At 41.6% G+C, this 22,774-nt stretch overlaps 1 protein-coding gene across 4 annotated transcripts in view; it reads left to right on the forward strand.

The window, feature by feature from the left end:
- EPC1 (enhancer of polycomb homolog 1 (Drosophila)) overlaps nt 1-22,774 on the forward strand; it is a 98,849-nt gene that overhangs the window by 31,396 nt on the left and 44,679 nt on the right. The window lies entirely within an intron of this gene.

Below are 22,774 nucleotides of genomic sequence, written 5' to 3' on the forward strand. Positions count from 1 at the left end.
CGGCCGGGCCGCGGAGGCCCTGCCTGCAGGCCTCCCGGCGGGCCGCTGGGTGGCGCTCTGGGGCCGGCTCGGCCTTCGCGCGCCGCCGGCGCCGGGAGCGCAGGTTCCGGGCGCTCGGGTGGCCGTGGTCTCTCGGCGGCCCGCAGGCTGGCGGGGCTGCGCGGCCCACGTGGACCCGCCGAGAGGCCGGGCGGGGGCGGCAGACGTCCTGCAGCGGAAGGTCGGGGCCGGCGAGCCAGCCCAGAGCTGACCTGCGTCCTTCGTCCTCTTTCTGGGACTTTTGCATCCATTCTTCCGAGTCCTACTTAATCAGAGGGTTGTCAACTCCTGCTCCTCTTGACTTTTTCTTTGATCCTTGAGAACATGTTGCAGATTTTGAAGGGAACTCCGTGGCTCTTCTAAAGCCTGTGTAACTTTATTATTTCTTTTCCTAATAAAACTCTAAGTTCGCCTGATTGCTGGTTTCTCAACCTACGGGAGACAAGACCCAGTCTAAGTAGATGTTAACAGATCTCCGTTTAGAAAAAGGGTTCTTTCTTATCCATCACCGAACTCAAGTGGAGTGAAACCTTACCCGGGAGATGTTTTCCATGGGTGGGCTTCAGTGTTTAAATGTTGACAGCTCACAGACACTGTGTCGTAGTGTGGCTGTCCTTGGTCGTGGAAGTTGGGCTCAGACACAAGACTTCGTCTGTTTCCCCCAGATCCTTGTCGGTGTCGTTCGATGCCTTCTAAGGAATTGCATACCTTGGTTTTCAGGTTCAGCCACTTAAACAGGGGGCAGTGTGTTGACAGTTCAAGAAGTCGAGGAGTCGCTGGATTGGTACTACAATTTTGTGGTGGAAAACTATACTGTAATACCTCTGTTTGGTACTGTACGGAATTTTTTTAATGTAGAAATTTTGCTCTGTACTGTTGATTTTGAAAATAAAGCTGTTGAAACTGTTTGGGTTGTTCAACCTTTTAAAGTCAAAGAGTTGTGACAGTTGACTCTTCCTTCGGAGAGTAGTGTCCTTAGCGTGTGTAGTAGTTGAGATTGTCTAGACCTGACTCGGAGCACGTTACCTGTGAGACAGAATCTTCTAATTTCTTTTACTTGTTACCAACTTTGAGAGTAGAATGGTGCCGTTTGTTTATTTTTAAATAAGTGATTTGTTTTTAAAAATTAAAGTACTTGTGACTGCAGAACCTTGTCTTTTGGTTTTATTTTTGTTTCTTAAGTTTTACAAATAATGCTTTCAAGATGGGGGTGTCAGTGTTAAGACTGACCTGGAAATTAAGTTGTGGCTATTGTTTTGCCCCCAAGGAACTGCAGAGCTTTGATTAAAAACAGCACTACACAGTACACTTTAGAAACATACTGGTCTGGCTTCTTTGAACACTTTGGACTGTCTCAAGAGCCACAGCCTGAAATCAGAGCTGAGCCCAGCTGAAGTACCAAGGCTTATTAAATTTTTACAGATAATTTTCATTCACTGAAAGAATTTTGACGTTTATTATTTTCTAACATGTAGAGTCCATATTTTTTAGGGGTTTTTTTTCCCCCTCAGACTACCTTCTCCTATCATCCGTTTAGAATTTGTTTCACTTCACATCCAACCAAAACTATGACCAGTGAAACGGAGACCTCAGGAATAAATACTGAACAGAAGAATGTAAACAGTCCCAGGTGGAACAGCTGCTCTCCAGTCCTGCAGTTCATACCGGCCAGAGGAGGCTGTATAGCTCAAATCACAGTATTAAAAGTAGAATGTTGATATTGAAAACATATACTACGCACAAATAAAGGTAACTGAATATTGAGTTAGCCTTGGAAAAACAGTCCTTTTGATAATTCACTAAAGAAGGATAAGCTTCTTATAAAGACAAAAGATTAAAACAAACGTCTGCCTGTGATTGACACGTTAGTTAGGGTCAGGAGTTGATCATGAAAGATGGGACAGAATTAGATGAGAATAGTTTTGTGTGTGTGTCACCTTATGAAAATCGTCGTGTGGACCATATGTGGTAATTGTGAACGTATTTTGTTTCTGTGGTAAATGTGACGGAAATGCTAGGTCTAAACACAGAAAATAACACATTTTCATTTAATTTTTATATTATAAGCTGAATGCACTGCCTTAAGGCATATCTCTTAGTTTTTAAAAAACAACTTTTAAGTAGAAGGTCCCCTCCAAACATGAATTTTACTCAACGTTAGAACTTAGTTGTTTAGCTTTTTTTTTTTTTGATGAAGATTGAGAAATAATTATGGGGTCGCACAGGGTCAGACACGAGTGAAGCGACTTAGCAGCAGCAGCAGTGAATTAATGGACTTGACTGAATCATAGATGCTGGAGATTTATTGTCTGAATTGGTATAATGTGATACCTTGTAACTTGTTACATCAAAAAATTAACAGTTGGTAAGGGCTTTGGTTTAATGAATAACAATTTTCAAGCCATAGGAAATCAATAGACTGTCAGCTCTAAATATGAAATAAGTCTCTTTGGGGTTAAAAGGGACAGAATTTAAATAGCAGGTCCAGAGGTTGCACGATTGTAATTTTTTAACATTTTAAGTTTATCATCTTCCAAGTAAGAAATGTTGTATACTACTTAGTGCTATGGCTTTACCTTTAAACGAAAGGATAGTTTTTCCAAGGTATTAGTACTATCGAATGTTTTTATTAAAAAGTTGACTTTTTTTGGTTCAAATTGGAGCTTTCCATTGTTAAAATTCTCCTTTACGGATACTTCTCATTTCACAAAGGACATTCTGAAAAAGGAGGTTTTAAAGTGATGCTCAGCACAGTGGAACTGCTTGGTTCCTCTAGTACGTTTTTTTTCCCCCCACTGGGATGCCAGATTCTGTGACTCTTACTGTAAGGGTGGAGGCTTAAACTCTCTTCTGTCACCAAGACTGGTTCTGGTAAGATGTGTGATGTAATTAAGATGTTAATAGTGATCTAGCCTTGTTATTGTCCTACACAGCCACCTTTGGGACTGTTAGAAGTAGGATGCAGCCATCACAGGCCAACACTTAGATTTAGTAGGGTTCTCACCAGACAAAATAGTCTCAGACACTTATCTTTTCTTTCTTCAAACTGTTCTTACTGGCCCAGTATACAATGTTATTAAAATCAAGTTTATGAAGTAGCCAGGTAGGTATTTTTTGTTTTTAATTAGGAGTTAAATTGGGGGTAGGTACGTATCTTTCTTAAGAGGAAAAGTAGTCAAGCACTACATTTTCAAAACTTTATTTAAAAATCTATAGTTTTTCTATTTTATAAAAACAAATCACTGCGATAAGTTTAAAAGTTCGATTTCTCATTTTTTAAAAGAAACTAAGAATCCTATTTTCCTTTAAAATTTTGAAAACCAAAATTTCTTAGTCCTGAATCTAGATTCCTTTATTCTGTGCACTGCATTGGAAGTGAAAAGAAATATTTGAAATCTCAATTGCACTAGAAGCAAAGCTTAATTTTTATAGCTAGTTTGAATTAGAAAGGAATTGAGAATATTTGGGGTTTTTCCATTAAGTAGCAAATAATCAGTTAAAATCAAAGGTAACTGAGAAGCAGTAATAAAGTCTAGTTTCAACTTTCTGTCCTGCCCAAGATATTTTTGAATCAGCAACGTAGGAGGATTGAGAACTCCTACCTTCAAAAGGAGCCTCTTGAAAACTGTCAGGCCTGGTGCCTAAAGTCTTAATATTAGCTCTTGTTTCAGTGTGTGGTTTGATATTTAGGATTTTGGATTAGTATCATTTGTAATCAGACTTCATTTTTTCACAAAACAAGACTGAAAACTAATGGGCTTGCGCATCTAATGCTGTTTGGTGGGTGCTTGTGACCTGTAATGAAGTTTGTACAGAACTATTACCCTTTCTGTTAATCAACAGCACTTAAAGTACCAGCTAACCAAAGGAGAGCTTAAATCTTTTAAATAAGGAATAATAATCAGGTTCATAAATTTGTGGCCAAGATTAGATATTAAACTAGCCATTCCTAATATTTTATCTAAAACAGATTAGGTTTTACTACATTATAGTCTGTAGTAGTAGTAATGGTAAAGTATTAGAGGATGTATATGTATGTAATGGCAAGAGTTCTATTTGATATATATGAAGGTGTGGATTCTTGACTTTGTGATTCAGTTTTTCTGAAAAGGGTATTCGTTATCAGTAGTTGGTTAAAACATAATTTTAAAGCAGAGGATAATGTTTTATGTCATGGAATGATAGTGTGGTTTGTGATTCTGTTTCTTAAAAGAAGACAACCCACAAGGAAATGAGAATTTTGTATTGTAACTTGGGAATGAAATGAATTCTGAGTCTCTAAGTGCAGAAGCAGTATTGAAAGGATGAAATATGCAGGCTGAACTAGATTGTGTCTTTTAAAGTAAGCTTTTGAACCCTTAAGGTGTGACTTAAATTAATATATTGCAACAACTGGATAAGTCAATTTGGGGGGACAGCACCAGGAAAACAAGTGATTCAGATGCTTTAGACAACTTATTTGAACTACTTTCAGTGAATTACTTGGAGTTATCTTGATCAAGTTTATTAAGGACTCTGACTGTAGGTAATGATTTTGAGAAATTGCAGCATTTTAAACAGCAGATACCCGACTTTGCACCTTTAAATATATGAACTGTATTTCATCCACCAGCCTCACTGTAGGTATATGAAAACCAAAAATAAAATTCATAGTTAATAAATCTACTGTGACCCATAATCTGTTTTCTCTTTAATTAATAGAGATATAATCATTTCTTTAAAAGATAAAGCCCTTCATTTATGTGTTGTTATAGAGATTATCTTTAAACAGTTGATTCAACTTTGGATATTCCTGGTGAGAGTTTGGGAATTTTGCAACAGATTATTAAAGCAAATCATTTTGGTTGAATTTCCTTTCAGTATAGCAAGTACTGGCTGAAGAAATATGACTCAGCCTTAAGAATAAGTCCAGGGGAAAGATAAGCTGAGGTTGAAAATGTTCTGTGGACGATTTAATATAGGTTCAGATCTTTTTCTATACTGGGATGAATTGATTATCAGAGAATCACAAGTACCAGTTGTATATCCTCTGAGAAGGATGCACTTTGACATTTGTGGCCTTTCACAAGTTGCTTAATCTTCCAGGATGAATTTCCATCTCTTCATGCTCCAACCTCTCCTGACCTACTTCCTGAGGGAGGTGGCTCTCAGGAGAGTCGGATGGTGTATGTGAGGATGCTATAAACACACGCTGCATTGCTACCAAATATTGACTGAGTACTCAGTGTGGCCTTGCTTTCCGTTGCTGTTCAGAACTACTTACATTTGTACAGTCTTTGTTTTTAGAATTGTCTAGTGTAGAAGTGTCGCCTGTCCCTAGAGAATTGTATGATATAGAAAGCTGTGTCTTTAAGTTTAGGTAATTATTAATTGGAGAAAGCATCAGACTGGGAGTTATTAGACCTAAGGCCTCATCCCACTTCCCACTGTGTGCACATGTGTGTGTATATGTACTCTTGAGTTTGTATGCTCTCGTGCACCTGGGTTTTCTTAACTGCAAGATGAAGTACGGCTCTGATAGTTTCCTGTGATAATGGGTATATTACACTATCCCTGCACTAGATCCGTTTCCATATGCATTTTATAGTAATCATTAATTTTTAAAATTAGTTGATGGCTTCATTTGCACACATAAACAGTTTACACAGAAGTAAAAGTAGTCTGCGTACATGGGTAATTAGTTCCAGTTTAGTTTAGAAAGCTTGTGTTTTAAAGGACCTAATATAAGTGAGTGCAGAGCACTTCCTGTTACGAGAATTTGAAATTAGAGGCAGAATTTTGTATTGATGGTTTCAAATTCATGCTTTTACTGTAAAAGTAATTACTATAGAGTAATAGAGTCTGAAAGGGAAAGAAAATATAAATATGGCTTTTTTGAAGTATATTATACAAAGACTTAAGAAAATATAGATAAATCCATTTTCATTTACTTTTCAGAGTGCAAATATTTATTGTGCGCTTACAGTGAGCCCAGGACTGTGACAGGTCCTGTGGATCCAACAGTGAACAAACAGTTCTCTTTCTCATGGATCTTGTGTTCTAGCGTGCAGGCTCTTTGAGGGTGGAACTTTGTGTCTGCTTTATTCATGGATGTATTTTCAGCACCTGAAATCATGCCTGGCGCGTAGTAAGTGTCTAGTCTTCGTTTAATTGAATGATTGAATTCTAATAGGAAGACATAGACAAAAAGCAAATGAGTAAAAGTGGCAGTGGATCAAGACGGTACAGAGTTTCTGATGGAAGGAGGAGAATTCTGTGCTTGAGAGGGTCAAAGAATGGGCCCTGAAACTTGACGAGGGAGGAGCCAGCCCTCTGAAGATCTGAAGGAGAACATTCCAGACAGACCTGAGGCGCAGGGCACACACGGCCAGTTCAGTGAGGGCAATGTGGAGAGGGTCGAGGAGTGTGAGCCAAGGGCCCAGAGGCAGTCGGGCCCATTTCTGGTGAGTTATTACAGGCGACTATACTTCCCTGGTGGCTCAGATGGTAAAGCGTCTGCCTACAAGGCAGGAGACCTGGGTTCAATCCCTGGGTGAGGAAGATCCTCTGGAGAAGGAAATGGCAACCCACTCCAGTACTCTTGCTTGGAAAATCCCATGGACGGAGGAACCTCTGCTGCAGTCCATGGGTCACAAAGAGTCAGACACGACTGTGTGACTTCACTTCACTTCACACGGAGTTTGGATTGTTTTGAAATGAAGTAATAAGCCTCTAGAGAGTTTCAGACAAGGGAGGACATGATCTGAATTCTGTTTTTCAAGGTTATTGTCACTGTCGTGTGCAGAATGAGTCGTTCTGGGCAAGAGTGGCTCTGACCTAGGTGGTGGTAGGGAAGAAGAGACATGGATGGACTTAGAGGCACATTTGAAGGTAGAACCAGCAGAGCTTGGCTGACAGATCAGAATATACTAGATGGAGAAGGAGAATCAAGGATTCAGTTCAGTTCAGTCACTCAGTCGTGTCCAACTCTTTGCAGCCCCATGGACTGCAGCACGCCAGGCCTCCCTGTCCATCGCCAACTACCGGAGTTTACTCAGACTCCTGTCCATTGAGTCTGTGATGCCATCCAACCATCTCATTCTCTGTCGTAATCCCTGATTTTTACCTTAAGCAGCTGGGTGGATGGGTGATTAGGTGGCTTACTGAGGGAGGGAAAAATGCAAGAGGGAGGGTATGTGAAGGATGGAGTTACTCAGTTTGCAGTGCCTCTTATTCATATTTAGTTGCCTGTGCAAGAATGTAACACTGTAGAGCAGTCTGCACTGCAGGTACAATTCAGATATCATGGGCTGTACTATCAATCTGAAAGCCTTTGGGATGTGGGTGTTTCTTAAAACTGCGTTGAGGCTCAGAGGAGAAGCTCTTAGAGAATTAGGAAGAAAGTGAGTCTAAAGCTGTGTCAAGAAGGCAGGACATTTGTCAACTATGGCCACTGAGAAGATGAGTGAGGGGGAAGTGACCATTTAACCTGATATATGCCATTGGCCTATCTTGATAATGTGGTTGGAAGGAAATCGTGATTGGGACAGAAGAAATACTGTAAGATAAAGGATCAGTGCAAGTTTGGATGACTCCTTGGAATAGTTCTGCTATGAGAGGAGCTGAAAAAATGGCTGGGGAGGGAATGGGGAAATCAACAAATGATTTTTTTAAAAATGAGTTCCAAAGTTCCAGTGGACAGAAACCAGGGAAGCAAAGCTGAGTCCTCCATTGCACCGGCCACTCCCTCAAGAGTTCCCAGGCCACAGGAAAAGGTCTACAGAGAGGTCCCTGGGCTCTCCAGCTGAAAAGCGGATCTGAGCCTGCCTGCGGGGAAGCAGCTGGAAGGGAGGAGGGACGTTCCTGGGACCTCATGTGGGGCAGGGAGTTGGGTCCTCACTGACCAGAGTGGAAAAGATCTAATGCAGAGGGCGTCCGATACAAGTTCCCAGAGGGCTGTTCCCTTAGCAGCAGGGCCAAGTGAGCTCTTGACTAAACTGTTATGCACTCACCCTAATAAAGACCAAACACTATCCTCAAAAAGAGCCAACTAATTTCAGATAACTGTGTCCCAGAAGAAAGCCCCACAGTGCTTAAAGGAATACTAGAAGATCCTACAGCATAAAATAAATGTTTGGTGTCCATTGAAAAGAAAACCACCAGATATGCAAAGAAGCTGGAAAAGCTAATAACTAAGGAGGAGTTAGTCAACAAAAAGAGATGTAGAAGTAACCCAGATAATAGAATTAGTGAACAAAAATGTTAAAACAGCTATTATAAATAAGTTATTAGAACTAATACAATATTTGGACTGATGTCTTTAAAAAGAATAAGATAATCCTATTTCCTCTTCTGTTCATAAAAACTGTTTACTGTCTTTCCCTAGATTAATTTCTTGGAGGGATTGGTCACTGATTAGAGCAGAAGTACTTTTTCCTTTTTAGAAGTAAGAAAGGATGTGGTACACCGGTTTGAGCATTGGCAGTGGGAGGATGGGGGTGTTTTTCCTATGATTCTTTTTTCTTTATGATGTATGAGGTGAGCTCATCACCTCAGAGTGAGGGAGCCTGTGAGACAAAGGTGAGTGTGAGATGCTCACTTACTAGAGAAATGTAACAAGACTGATGAATCAGCTGGGGGCTCAGTATTTGTGATCATTTAAATTGAGACCAGTCCACTCACTTGGGAATATAATTCAGATATTCAACTCGAGTTCAAGACTAAAGTAGGTATATAATAAGGTTCTTCTACAGTTGAGGTTTGCCCCACAAGTACAAAGGAGGGGAAAAGAGGGATGAGGAGATTACCCGTGTATGTGAGATAGATAGCACGATAGACCTGGGGTCTGAACTGGGGAATGAGGGAAGAAGACCTCAGGGAGCTGGTGCAGGCTGGGGAAGCGCAGGATGCCCTGGAACAGCGTTGTTGGGAGGAGGCATTCTGGAATGAGTGAGACTTAAGTCAGGATGGTGGCAGTTAGAGTAAGATGCTTGAACTTAGATTTCACAGGTATCACAGTTACTGGTTAAGGCAGGTCTGGAGGTAACAACCACAGGAGGGGGGACTGAGAGGGCATAGAGGAAAAGTAAGTCACTGAGGGTGAGAGGGTCATGATAGGTGTATCATCCATCCCTAAGGATGATGCCTCTGAGGTGGGGGTGGTTGAGAAGATGACCCTGAGCTCTGTGACAGCACAGGGTGGATGCGGCTATTCCGGGAAGGAGTGATGGTGTGAACATCTGAGGGGTTATGGTTTCTGGAAGGACAGCAGAGAGGCAATGGGAGGCAAGGAGGACCTTTACCCATCTATGCATGTGTGGGACATAGGGAGATAAACAGCTTCTGCTTGGAAGGGCTTCAGCCTAAAAATAGGGCGAGAAGAGGAGGGAAAGTTGAAAGAACTTGAGACTGTAAAGCGTTTACCTACCAATAAATCTTAATTCTAGAGAACAGATTCGAAGTTTGGGAGTGTGGGGAAGATTGGGTTAGATGAGGGGACATTAGCTGAAAATGGTGGTAAAAGCTAGAGTGATGCTGCTGAGTCTTGAACTCGGTTGGTAATGGATGTGAACAATGATGGGCTTTCTCCAGCCAACATCAGATGCACAAAATACCTTCCTGCAGGGACTTCCCTGCTGGTCCAGTGGCTAAGACTGCACTCCCAAGGCAGGGGGCCCAGGTTCCAGCCCCAGTCAGGGAACTATGAATAGATCCTGTGTGCCACAACAGTCTCACGTGCTGCAACTAAGACCCAGTGCAGTCAAATAAATATTGTTTTGAAAATGCCCTTCTGCAACTAGAGATGGGGTTAGAGCCCAAGGAGGGGTTGGCCCTCTGGGTAGACGCCGGTGCTGGATGAGCTTCGAGGCCTGTCACTCTTGCTGCATGGTTGTGTAAAAATAGCTGAAAAACAGTTCTTCTGTTCAGCACGCTTGTTTCAGGACCCGGGAGATGGGCCTTAACTGTTGTTACTGAACGTCTGAGAACTCTCCCTCCTCTGCAGTGCTTCTCAACATTGCCATTTGCTCACCCTCAGAACATTCTGGAAAGTCATGGGGATGCTTGTGGTTCATTTTTAAAAATGTTTAGACATTTTACTTTTTACCAGTTTTTTATTGAAGCATCATTGATGTACAGTGTTGTGTTCATTTCTGCTGTACAGCAGAGTGACTCGGTTTTGTGTATATACACACACATTCTTTTTTTATATATTCTTTTCCATCATGGTTTTTCATAGGATACTGCATGTAGTTGTCTTTGCTCCACAGATTTTCAGTTATTGAGGCTTCTTTACGTACATCCATGCATTTGAATCTAAGAAAATCTTTTAAAAGATTAGGATATCTTTTAATTCTGAAGGGTTTGTAATTGCTCTTTAACTGGTCTCCCTACTCTAGTTTTCAAATTGACACCCCCTGAAAGTTGTCAAGGTGGTGTTTTTAAATGTGAGTCTGGTTGTCATTTCACTGTCCAAAATTCTTATATTGCTCCTTTTTCTGATAGAATAAGATGCAGAAACCTTTTAGTGGAGTTCCCTGGGCCCTGCGTGTTCTGACCACTCTCTACATTTCCAGTCTTCTTTCCCTTCCTTCAGCCCTGGAGTAGTTACTGCTGCATAACAGATTACTTCCAAACTGTTTCACAGTGTCTGAGGACTGGGAATCTTAGGAGCAGCTCATGTAGGTGATGCTGGCCTGGGGTCTTTCATAGAGTCCCAATAAAGCTGTTGATCAGGGCTGTAGCAGGCTTCCCACGGAGCGAGGGGACCCGAGAGAGAACACAGTCCTCTGTGACCTAATTTTGGAAGTTACACACCATCACTTGTGTCTCATGCTGTTGGTCACAGACCAACCCTGGAGAGTGTAGGGGGCGGTCATTGGAGGCCGGCTGCCACAGCTGACCACATGCAGAATATTATTGCTCCCAATGTCCCCAAAGTCTCGTCCCATTATAGCATAAGGATCTCATCCAGATTGGTTTCAGGTACAGTTGAGCTTCTCAAATGTAATTTTTTCAGTGTCTCAAGTACAAATCCCTCTCAACCTGTACTGCTAAAGAGTCATCTGCTCCCCGCCCTCTGCCACCACCAGTATACAGTATTGGGTCAGACTTGGGGTACAGAATGTCCCTATTCAAGGGGAGGCAGAGGGTGGGGCTGGTAGGCACCAGGAGTCTCTGGTCCTCAGCATTGCTGCAATCCAGTCAGGCAGGTGATGGTAATTCCTTGCTTGAATGCCAGCTCCTGGGTGTGATTCATGCTCTCAGTTTTGCCCTTGGGGCATTTGGTTCACCCTTTGTTTATCCTGAAGATAAAACATGTTTGTTTGCTACTGAGTTTTCTTAACTTGCTTCCTACCAAAATTTTAGGACTCTTAATGGCCTTTTTTCATTTTGTATTGTCTCTTGTTTCCATTAAGTCAAGCTGGTAATGTTTCTGTGTTTATAATTATTTTAAAAACTTGTGGATCTTATATGAATTTCATTGGAGTCTGTTCCATTGATTGAAGGCCGCACCCATGAACTTGTATGTGATAAGCCTTTTTCTGCCTTGAGCTCCTGCTGCTAGAAAACACCCTTAAGCTTCCTAAAAGCCTTGTTGTTTGATTGAGAGAATCTTTGAAGCGCACAGTTCCGTTTAGCAGTGTTTTGTCTGGCCCAAATGGTACTCTAAGACACCATCTTTGATTTTTCTGAGGCCTTAACAAAATATTGTATAGTCGCTCCCTCATCGTAGTTTTTAGAGCATGTTTTTCTGTAAGTGCCCTGCATTTGATCTTGACTCAGGATCCATTTCTGAATAGGAGCACTGTTTGCAGTCTGGGAAGACTGCACACAGTCCAAACCATCCAATCCTGGCTCGTTCTTAACTGTTCTTCATTTAGTTTATCTCTTCTCTCTCTCCTTTTCAGCTGTATGTAGCAGGAGAACAAGGCAGCACTTGGAGCTCTCTGGTGGAAACCTCAGCTAAATCACCTGGTTTCTAGTAACGTTCACCTCACCTTGTGAAACCCCGTGGGCCTTTTATTAGCAGCAGCTTCACTAACACTGTCCTCGAAGACCGTGGTCTGATGCCAGACCATTTCAACAATTTAGATTTGTGTTACTCAGTGAGGACACTCCGTACCAACACATGTGTTCGCTGTCTGTTGCTGCATAACTGCTGATCTGGAATTTAGCCATTTACAAAAGCAAACACTAATCTCGGTTTCTGAGGGTCTGGAATCTAGGAGCAACTTTACCAGGTGGCTCTGGCTCATCCTCTGCAGAACCTAGTAGAGGTTGCAGTCATGACCCAGGCCCTGACACCTAGCTCCTCCCAGAGCTGATGATCCAAAAGAAAGTGTGCCAAGGTGGGTAGGAGAGCCCCAGAAAGAATCTGCCATCTTATCACCCTGTCCTGGAGGTGACTGCCAGCACTGTGCCACACGCTGTGGGTCACACAGACCAGCGCTGGCCCCGTGTGGGGTCAGGGGGATGTGCATCGGGGCAACTTGGAGACTGCTGCTCAGGATACTGTGCTCCATGTTCTCTGAGGTCCGCACTCCTGCCTTTGCTCACACTGCGCCTCTTGACCCCCACATACCTTTCCTGGCCCCATATTTATTCAGCTTTATGAAGCCCTCTTGACTCACCCTTCCTAGGTGACGTCACCTGGAATTTTAGAAAGCAAATTCACTTATATGTTTCTTTTACTGCACTTGAAGCCCCTGGAAAGAAGAAACAGTGTTGTATCTCAAAAACTTAATATCCTGTGGCACAAATGTTTCCTTAATTTATGTTTATATAGTTCTGGAAAAAATCCAGGTACTTTATGATTATTTACATTCTAAAATGATAGTCAGATACCAGCCTTAACTGCCTTTGAGCTTTTGGAGTAGGCTAATAAAAGTAGGATTTAAGTTATGGTTTTGGTGTTTTTCTCTTAAGATCAAGAGGACACGAGACATTCTGCTGCTGCTAAGTTGCTTCAGTCATGTCCAACTCTGTGCAACCCCTTAGACGGCAGCCCACCAGGCTCCTCCGTCCCTGAGATTGTCTAGGCAAGAATACTGGAGTGGGTTGCCATTTCCTTCTCCAATGAGACATTCTAATGATCCAAAATTTTAAGCCAGAGAAATTGTCATGGCCTTTCCAAAGTAAATTTTGTGAAATATCTGCTAAAAGTACTCATTTTATATTGTGTTGATGTATCAAATATTTGTAAACGTACGCTTATGAAGTATAATGCTAAATATTATGGGGTCCACAGACATGTCTTTTTGTTTAAGGAACTTATAGTTCATATGGTAAATAAACCATAATCTGAGGCAATCTTTTTAAGTCTCTGTATCTATTTTTACTTTGGATATTTTGTGTGTTATCACTCAGAGTCTAATAAAACCATGTGAGCCAACTTCTAACATTGAGTTCCTGAAAAGTCATCTTTTTTTCTTCCCTCTATTTGAAGTAAAGATAGGTAGAATCTTGCAAAAATCAAAAGTATTTTACTCTAAAGTTTTTACATTACAATTCTTTCTCTCAGATGTGAAAGTGTCTTGAGAACCAAAATTTTGGTAGCAATTATCTTATTACCTTCTCTGAATTTCCTTTGTCATCTATCATAGTGATATCTTGTTAGATGTGAAAATTCTGTATGAATTTTTTTGCCTCGGTGAATTTTTCCTTTGTAATGCAATTCCAATAAAGTAGAAAAGCTTTTTTTTTTCTGTATACCAGGAAATATCATAGAATCAATTCCATAAAAATGTATTCCTTGATTCCTTTGTCTTGTGTTTTTCTGTATATCAGTTTAAAACATCTGTGAGTTCTACTTTCTTGTCTGAACTTTTATACTGTGATTTTGTGGAATATACTTCAGAAATTCCTCCTGTCTTTTTGTAGTGATGAAACATTTTTGTTAAGTTGTTTTGTTTATTTATTTTGGCTGCACTGGGTCTTGGTTGCCGCGTGTGAGCTTCCTCTGGTAGCAGTGGGCAGAGGCTCCTCTCCCGTTGTGCTGCATGGGCTTTTCACTGCAGTGGCTTCTCTCGTTGCAGAGCACGGGCTCCAGGCCCGTGGGGTTCAGTAGTTGCAGCACAGGAGCTCCTTGACTGTGGCTTGCGGGCCCTGGAGCCTTCAGGCTTCAGTAGTTACAGTGTGGGCGCTAGAGCACAGGCTCGGTGGTGGTGGTGCACGGGCTTCGTTGCTCTGTGTCGTATGGAGTCTTCCTGGACCGGGGGTCACACTTGTGTCCCCTGCATTGGTAGGTGGGCTCCTGTCCACTGCGCTGCCGGGGAAGTCTCCTGTTCTGTTTTTCTTGAAGACGAACAGAATATAGGATTATTGTCTGAATGATAGGGTTAATATTTTTTCCCTAATCTTACTATTTTTAGGACTAGGTTTTTCCCCCCTATAAAATTTCTCAGTTGAACCTTATTAATTCTTTCTCATATCTAAAGCTCTTATTTCTTGAGGATGCCTTACACATTTTATTACTAGCAAGAAGCCGATTTTAGAACTATAATGTCCCTTTTTCTGCACCCAGCCATTTAAAATCCTTCCTGGATTAAATCTTACATTTGAATTTTTAAAATCTGTGACTTCTAAGATTCTGGTCTAGAAAGTTTTCACTAATTAGCCTGCCTTATTTGGGAAATAATGGAATGTGTGTATCTTTTAAAAGTGTTTCTGGGGCCTGTTGGTGATATAAGTATGTTATGCTAGCCTTATCATATTGGTATTATTTGACTAAGTTTAATGTGTTTGAATTTATTGTGAATCAGAGTGGAGAAATTAGAGAACTAGGATGAAAGGTCAGATAGGTTAGCAAGAGTTTAAATTATTTTGAATAAAAATTCCAGTTGTAGTAGTGGTATTTAATTTCCTAAATAGCTGACGTTATCATCATCAATGTGAAGTGAGTGAAAGTCGTTCAGTCGTTTCTGACTCTGCGACCCCATGGACTGTACAGTCCGTGGAATTCTGCAGGCCAGAATACTGGAGTGGGTAGCTGTTCCTGTTCTCCAGGGGATCTTCTCAACTCAGGGATTGAACCCAGGTCTCTCGTATCGGAGGTGTATTCGTTACCAACTGAGCTCAAGGGAAGCCCAAGAATACTGGAGTGGATAGCCTATCCCTTCTCCAGGGGATCTTCACAACCCAGGAATCTAACTAGGGTCTCCTGCATTGCAGGTGGATTCTTTACCAGCTGAGCCACCAGAGAAGCCCATCATCTTCAATGCTGCTTTCTAATTCAGGGTGCTAACATCCCTTGCCTAGATTTCAGTAACTCCCTAAAAAGTTTTCCCAAAACCACAGTTCTCCCTTCCCAATATTCTTAACTGAGCCAGTGGTCCTTTGTAAACTGGGATCTTCCTGTGTCACTTCCTGCTAACACCCTCTGAGGGGTTTTCATTGCTCTGAAAGTGGCTTATCTTCGAGGCCTTGTGAAATGGGGTCCTTGCCTCCGTTTTGTCCTTCCAGAGCCTTCAAGTTCACTCCAGCCATAGGATCACTTCTCATTTATTCCCAAGTACTGAAACATTATTCCTCTATAATGGGTTTAGTAATCCCACTGATCCCTCAGATCTAAATTCAAGGTCACTTCCTTAGCTGTCTACCCATTAGGGTAGTTCTGTTACATGCTACATGTTATGTGTTACATAGTATCATTCACAGCAATTCCCTTTTGTAAACTTCCAGGCCACTTATGGAGATCCTTGATTAGTCTGTAGCTCCTGACTCTGAGCTCAGGATACCTTCAGTATTGGAGCTTAATGCTGCCATTATTTGTTGAGTGAATCAATGGATTGACATGTTACTAACTTATTCATATGTTTCTAGTGGAGTCTGTCCAGAGCTGTGTTTAGAGATAGGAATATAACTCACATTGTAATTTAGAACTACTTGAGGATCATGATGGTTCTGGCTTCCCTGGTGGCTCAGTGGTAAAGAATCTACCTGCAATGCAGGAGACATTGGTTTGATCCCTGGGTCAGGAATTGGCAACCCACTCCAGTGTTTCTGCCTAGGAAATCCCATGGACAGCGGAGCTTGGAGGGCTACAGTCCATGGGGTCATGAAAGATTTGGATACAACTTAGTGACTGAACAACAATAAATAATGGTTCCATCAAATTCTTCTGCTGTGTAATTACTGTATGACCAGGCAAGGCACTTAAAATCTGTGACTTAACTGTAGATGTCCTGTTTATCATTTGTAGAAGGAACTTGAACTAGTTGATCGGTAAGCTTGCTTCTGACTCATGTTCAGTGGTGGTAGGGGTTGCCTCCATTTATCAGACAGCGCCGTGAAGTCTCAGTGGCATTATTACAGAGATGGACTGTAACTCTGCACTGCCTCCTGGGTTGATTTAGGGGTCCTGTTCTGTGGGCCTTCTTTCCAGGATCCAGCTGACAAGATAGCCTCCATTCCCAATATTGCTGGACACCATGCTGGAGGAAAGAGCTCTGGAAGGTCTCATATCTTGTATCAGTTATTCATATGCTCTGGTCGGAAGCCAGACGTGAGGTTCTGCGTCACCTCAACTCACAACTCGTTGGCCAGAACAAGTTACATGGCTCCTTCTAACCATATGGTTGGCCAGGAAATGCAGTCCTACCATATGACCAGATGGCAAAGAACAAAATGATTTGGCAAACAACAGTCATGACAGATCTGCCCTTCTGGCCAACCAAATATTTGGATCACTGTCCTTCCCACAGACAAGATATACTCATCTCTTCCTCCCTGAGCCCGGCTGGAAAGTCCCGGCTAGACAGCAAAAAAAGCTCATAGTAGTAGGATTTCCAGGTGTCCTACAGTTCTGTAGATCAGGCTTAGATGTGCTTCCCCTTGGCCTGGCGGTCTGTGAGTGAAAAGATGGTCTGCACCTCCTCCCCCCGCCACACACACACACATCCAGTGTACGTGGGAATAACAGTAACGCCCCACTTTGGATAATGGAAACACAGCAGTTCCTGATCCCTAGAGTCCCACCTAGCTGGCTTTATAAGCCTCTTCTGCTGTATGTGGGGAATGTGCTTGTTTAGGTGCCAAGTGCAGCTCCTAGAGTGGCTTCCAGTCTGTTGGCTTGTGTGGCTCTTGGCATTGACATCTGGGGAGACTTCCTTTCTTTCCATCATCTTCCCTGAAGTAGATCTACTTCAGCCTCCTCTGAGGTAAATACTGGAAAGTAAGCCCTTTGGGGGCCAAAGTGCTTCAAAGCCTGCTTCCTGCCCATGGACGGTAGGAGACCCGATTGTACTTTTGAATCGTTGATTATTAATCTGGGCTCGTGATTTTTGCTTGCTTGTTGGCAGCGCAGCTTGTAGGCTTGTAATGTTTCGTTTAGCTCAGTGTGCAAGATGGCCTGTCCTCTCAGGTCTTTACTGGTGTCTCTGTCCCTTGAATGTCAATCCCAGAAACCTGTTGCTTTTGCTGGAAGAGCCACATCCTTAGTGTCTGTCTCTGTCTTTCTCCTCTGAGCATTTTGTTCAACTGAAAGCACTGCCTGTGTTTCCAGTTTTAACTAGGTCTCTGCTCTGAGACTCTAATCCATTCATGTTTTAACTGTGGGTATCTAGAGAATTCCCTGGACAGAGGAGTCTGGCAGGCTACAGTCCGTGGGATTGCAAACAGTTGGACACAGCTGAGCGACTAACACTTTTTTCACACGTCAGGGCCATACCTTGCTTTGAACCTTACCCTCTTTTTGTTAATCAAAGGCCTTCTCTTGATTTTTTGATTTACTGTTTAAGTTGAGAAGCAGTCTTCAAACACTGCAATTTCTCAAAATTTTAGTCTCTTCTCTTTGATTCCTCCTTACAAACTGGTCAGGTTTTTTAATTTATTTGTTTAGTGTAATACCAAACCCAGAGTAACCAACTCACCATTTTAACGTCCAGGTTTTTTAACCTCTTTCCCTAGAGTTGTTGTTTAACTGCTAAGTCAAGTCCAACTCTTTTGTCACCCCATGGATTGTGGCCCACCAGGCTCTTCTGTCCATGGGATTTCCCAGGCAGGAATACTGAAGTGGATTGCCATTTCCTTCTCCAGGGGATCTTCCTGGCCCAGGGGGAAAAAAACCCCATCTTCTTCATTGGCAGGCAGATTCATAACCACTGAGCCATCAGGAAAGCCTAGAGCAGGCTTATTAATTAAATGATCTGCTTTGCAAGCTATGATAACTTGACTTTTACCAAATATTTGTACTGTTTACTAAGGAGCACCACCTTTCCAGTGTCTGAGAAGTTTCCCTGCTTCCTGACTCCCAAGCTAATGGCACATATTTTAGTCTTTATGTTATAACAGTAGCCCACTTTTGAGACCAGTGTACGTCAGTCAGGATACCCAGGTTATGATGGGTATACAAACAGCTTCAAAGTTTAGTTCTTTTTTGTGTCCCATTTTGTCACGGGTCAGCTGGGGAACCAGGCTAGTGCACAGACATCTTAAACAGGGTGACAAGTGGGAGGAGTGCTGTGAAAAATTTGCATCCTCCACCAGTAGTTAAATACTCTGGACCAGAAGTAGCGTAAGTCACTTTGACTCACAACTCAATAGCCAGAATTAGTCACCTAGCCCCAGCACGTACAGGAGGGCCAGAAAGCATGATCATACTGTGTACCTCGGAAGGCAGCCAGAAACGACTTGATGTCCAAAACTAAAGGCTGTTACACGTTCGGTGGTCATCTTTGAAAATAAAAGGATATGTATTACAGATTACGTCCTATAACTCCCTGCATTTTTGGCAGCTCACTGGCTCCATGTTTAGAAGACATTTGTGAAGACAAAGCTGTAACTCCAGCTGGCCCTGTTGTATCTTTTCTGAGCGTAAGGTCTAGTCTGTCCTTCACTCTTTTAAAAAGGAAGTTTTGCATTCTGACCATATTCATCAAATTATGATACAGATATCTCACTAGAAGGCATGTTTTGCTTGTCATGCTCTGATTGAAATAAACAAATCCCTAATTAATTTCAGGTGCACACCGGTCCTCTGGTGCCATTTACTACTGGCAAGTTAATTTGCCTTTTTTCAGTTCAGTTGCTCAGTCGTGTCCGACTCTTCGGACTGCAGCACACCAGGCTTACCTCTCCATCACCAACTGCTGGAGCCTACTCGAACTCTTGTCTATCTTGTCGGTGATACCATCCAACCATCTCATCCCCTGCCGTCCCCTTCTCCTCCCGCCTTCAGTCTTTCCCAGCATCAGGGTCTTTTCCAACCAGTTGGTTCTTTGCATCAGGTGGCCAAAGTATTGGCGTTTTAGCTTCAGCATCAGTCTTTCCAATGAATATTCAGGATTGATTTCCTTTAGGATTGACTGGTTTGATCTCTTTGCAGTCCAAGGGACTCTCAAGAGTCTTCCCCAACACCACAGTTCAGAAGCTTCAATTATTCAGCACTCCACCTTCTTTACAGTCCATCTCTCACATCCATACATGACTACTGGACAAACCATAGCTTTGACTAGACGGACCTTTGGTGGCAAAGTAATGTCTCTGCTTTTTAATGTGCTGTCTAGGTTTGTCATAGCTTTTCTTCCAAGGAGCAAGTGTCTTTTAATTTCATGGCTGCAGTCACCATCTGCAGTGATTTTGGAGCCCAAAAAAATAGTCTTTCACTGTTTCCCCATCTGTTTGCCATGAAGTGATGGGACCAGATGCCATGATCTTAGTTTTCTGAATGTTGAGTTTTAAGCCAACTTTTTGCCTTTTATAAAGTTAAAAAAAAAAAAAAAATGACTACCTATGTGTCTGCCACAGTTTGCTTCTTTGAAGTTGAGGTCATGAAAGTACATTGCTTATTCTTGTTTATGTGCAGAGGAATCAACCTTTCATTCTGACCAATTTTAATATAACTCCTGAAGTGATACAAACTTTTTTAGCATGGTTTACTTACTTTTGTAGGAATTTGTCTTAAATATTCTCTGGAAGCTGTATTTAGTTAGTTCATTTCTTTCTGCTATGAAATAATGAGAACTTGTGTAATACCTAAAGACCTCTGCCAAGAAGGAATATACTTTCTCTTACTTACCAATGAAAGCGATAATAATTGTGTTAAGATTAGACCTGAAAGTGCTGTTAAGTATGTTCAAGATTTGCAACCATGTATCCTTCCTCCTTGAATAAAAGTGGTTAAGTATTTTTCTTTCATTTCAGTAGGAAAAAGAAAGAGATTTGTTTCAGGTGGCATTAAAAGATTTTAAATGTCCAGGGAGTTTATCTCATATCCATTGTGGGACAAAGTGGGTAGTATAGGTAATCTTTGAAATGAATTACATTGATTTTACTTGTGAGAATGAGGCTTCCTTATAGACTACAATGCATTTTTTCTTTTGTGTGTGGAGAGATCTCATTGTTTTGTAAAAGCTGAAAAAGTGACTGCCTATGGTTACTGTAGTGTGGTACCTAAATTTGTTGTATAAAGTCCTTAAGTCCTCAGGTGAGATTTAATTATCTTCAGAGGTTAGGATTGTTTTGTCAACAGTGACAGTCTACCAGGAAAAATTACCTGGATGGGACTTCCCTGGTGGTCCAGTAGTTAAGATTCTGAGCTTCCACAGCAGGGGACCTGGGTTCCATCCATGGTCAGGGAACTAAGATATCTCACAAACCTCTTGGTGTGGCCCCCCAAAAAAAATTAACTGGAGGTTTGAAATTTTTTTTTTTTTTGTAGGATTAGTGGGAGAAAGGATTTCTTTTAAGAAAACACAGAGTAAATTTTTGAGTTAGTCGTATTAAGTTACTGATTCATATATATAGCTACAATAAACAATTTCTATTAATAATTTCAGTTCAGTTCAGTCGCTCAGTCCTGTCCAACTCTTTGCAACCCCATGGACTGCAGCACGCCAGGCCTCCCTGTCCATCACCAACTCCAGAGTTTACCCAAACTCATGTGCATTGAGTCTGTGATGCCATCCAACCATCTCATCCTCTGTCGTCCCCTTCTTCTCCCGCCTTCAATCTTTCCCAGCACCGGGGTCTTTTCCAATGAGTTGGTTCTTCACATCAGGTGGCCAGAGAATTGGAATTTCAGCTTCAGCATCAGTCCTTCCAATAAATATTCAGGACTGATTTCCTTTAGGATGGACTGGTTGGATCTCCTTGCAGTCCAAGGGACTCTCAAGAGTCTTCTCCAACCCCAGTTGGAGTTCAAAAGCTTCAGTTCTTTGACGCTCAGCTTTCTTTATAGTCCAACTCTCACATCCATACATGACTACTGGAAAAAACATAGCCTTGACTAGATGGACCCTTGTTGACAAAGTAATGTCTCTGCTTTTTAATATGCTGTCTAGGTTGGTCATAACTTTCCTGTGAAGGAAATTTAGTAATTTAAATTATTATAATTAGCCTGATATAGTAATAATGCCCCAGAGCTTTATGGTTATAACTTCATTTAATCCTCAGTGCAATCTGGTAAATTAGGTAGCTTCTTCTGCCCTTTATTAGTAGGAAAAAGGGTTAAATTTGTTTCATTATTTATATTACAGTGAGCTAATATAGTAGGTGTGCTGGGTATTGTACTAAGAGATTTACCTGCATTTCTTATTTTATGCTTGTAATGGCAGTTACCTCATTTCACTAGTAAGGAAATTAGGATTTAGAGATGTTAAGCCACAAGCAGATCAAACCAGTCCATCCTAAAGAAAATCAGTCCTGAATATTCATTGGAACATCTGATGCTGAAACTGCAATATTTTGGCTACCTGATGCGAAGAACTGACTCACTGGAAAAGACCCTGATGCTGAGAAAGATTGAAGGCAGGAGGAGAAGGGGACGACAGAGGATAAGCTGGTTGGATGGCGTCACCGACTCAATGGACATGAGTTTAAGCAAGCTCTGGGAGTTGGTGATGGACAGGGAAGCTTGGCGTGCTGTATTTGTCCACGGGGTCGCAAAGAGTGGGATATGACTGAGCAACTGAACTGAGAATTGGAATCCTAATCCAGCTTCTGACATATAAAAATGTGTGCTGTTAAATAGTATGTCTTTTTATCTGATAGAGTATCTTTCTTTTTTTGGCCACGCTGCTTGGCTTATAGGATCACAGTTCCCCAACCAGGGGCTGAGCTAGAGTGCCACCCCACCGCACCCCAGCCCACCTCCCCGCGCCAGGCAGTGAAAGCACTGAGTCCAGGGAACTGAACTGCCAGGGGAGCCCAACAGGCTATTCCAATAAAGTCAGAGTTTATTTTTCTGTACAGTACATTTCATATAAGAAAATATTGATATTTTATGGCATCAAATAACAGATTAATTAGAGTGATTTGAAATTATGAAATGTTTATTTTTCTCTATCAGTGTGTTTGTTTCTTAAAGAGTGAGTGTAAGTGAGGGAAATAAACAATGTGTTTTTTTAAACAAACATAAATAAGAACGTTTTAAGATTATCAGAGATCCTTCTTTTTTTAGCCACTCCAGAAGGCATAACTGCAGAAATTACATGGGAGTTTTATGGCTTTAGTAAAACCAAGAGACTTGATTTTATTTAAGAAAAGGAAGAAAAATTTTTAAGATTATTTTTAGGTTTGGTCATAAGTGAATAAGTACAATGTATGTACTATCACTTCTTCCCAAACTAACCGTGTTATAGTATTTTCCTGTTACCTTAAAAATGCATTCATACAAACCCTAAAGTTTTATATATATGTGTTTTTTTAACCATTTAAAAAAATTGAAGTATAGTTAATTTACATTTATATTAGTTTCAGGTATATTGCAAAGTGATTGTTTATATACACACACACACACACACACACACACACACAC

This window comes from Bison bison, unplaced genomic scaffold, assembly GCF_000754665.1.
Source record: "Bison bison bison isolate TAMUID 2011002044 unplaced genomic scaffold, Bison_UMD1.0 scf7180017864461, whole genome shotgun sequence".
In the NCBI taxonomy this organism is placed as follows: Eukaryota; Metazoa; Chordata; class Mammalia; order Artiodactyla; family Bovidae; genus Bison; species Bison bison.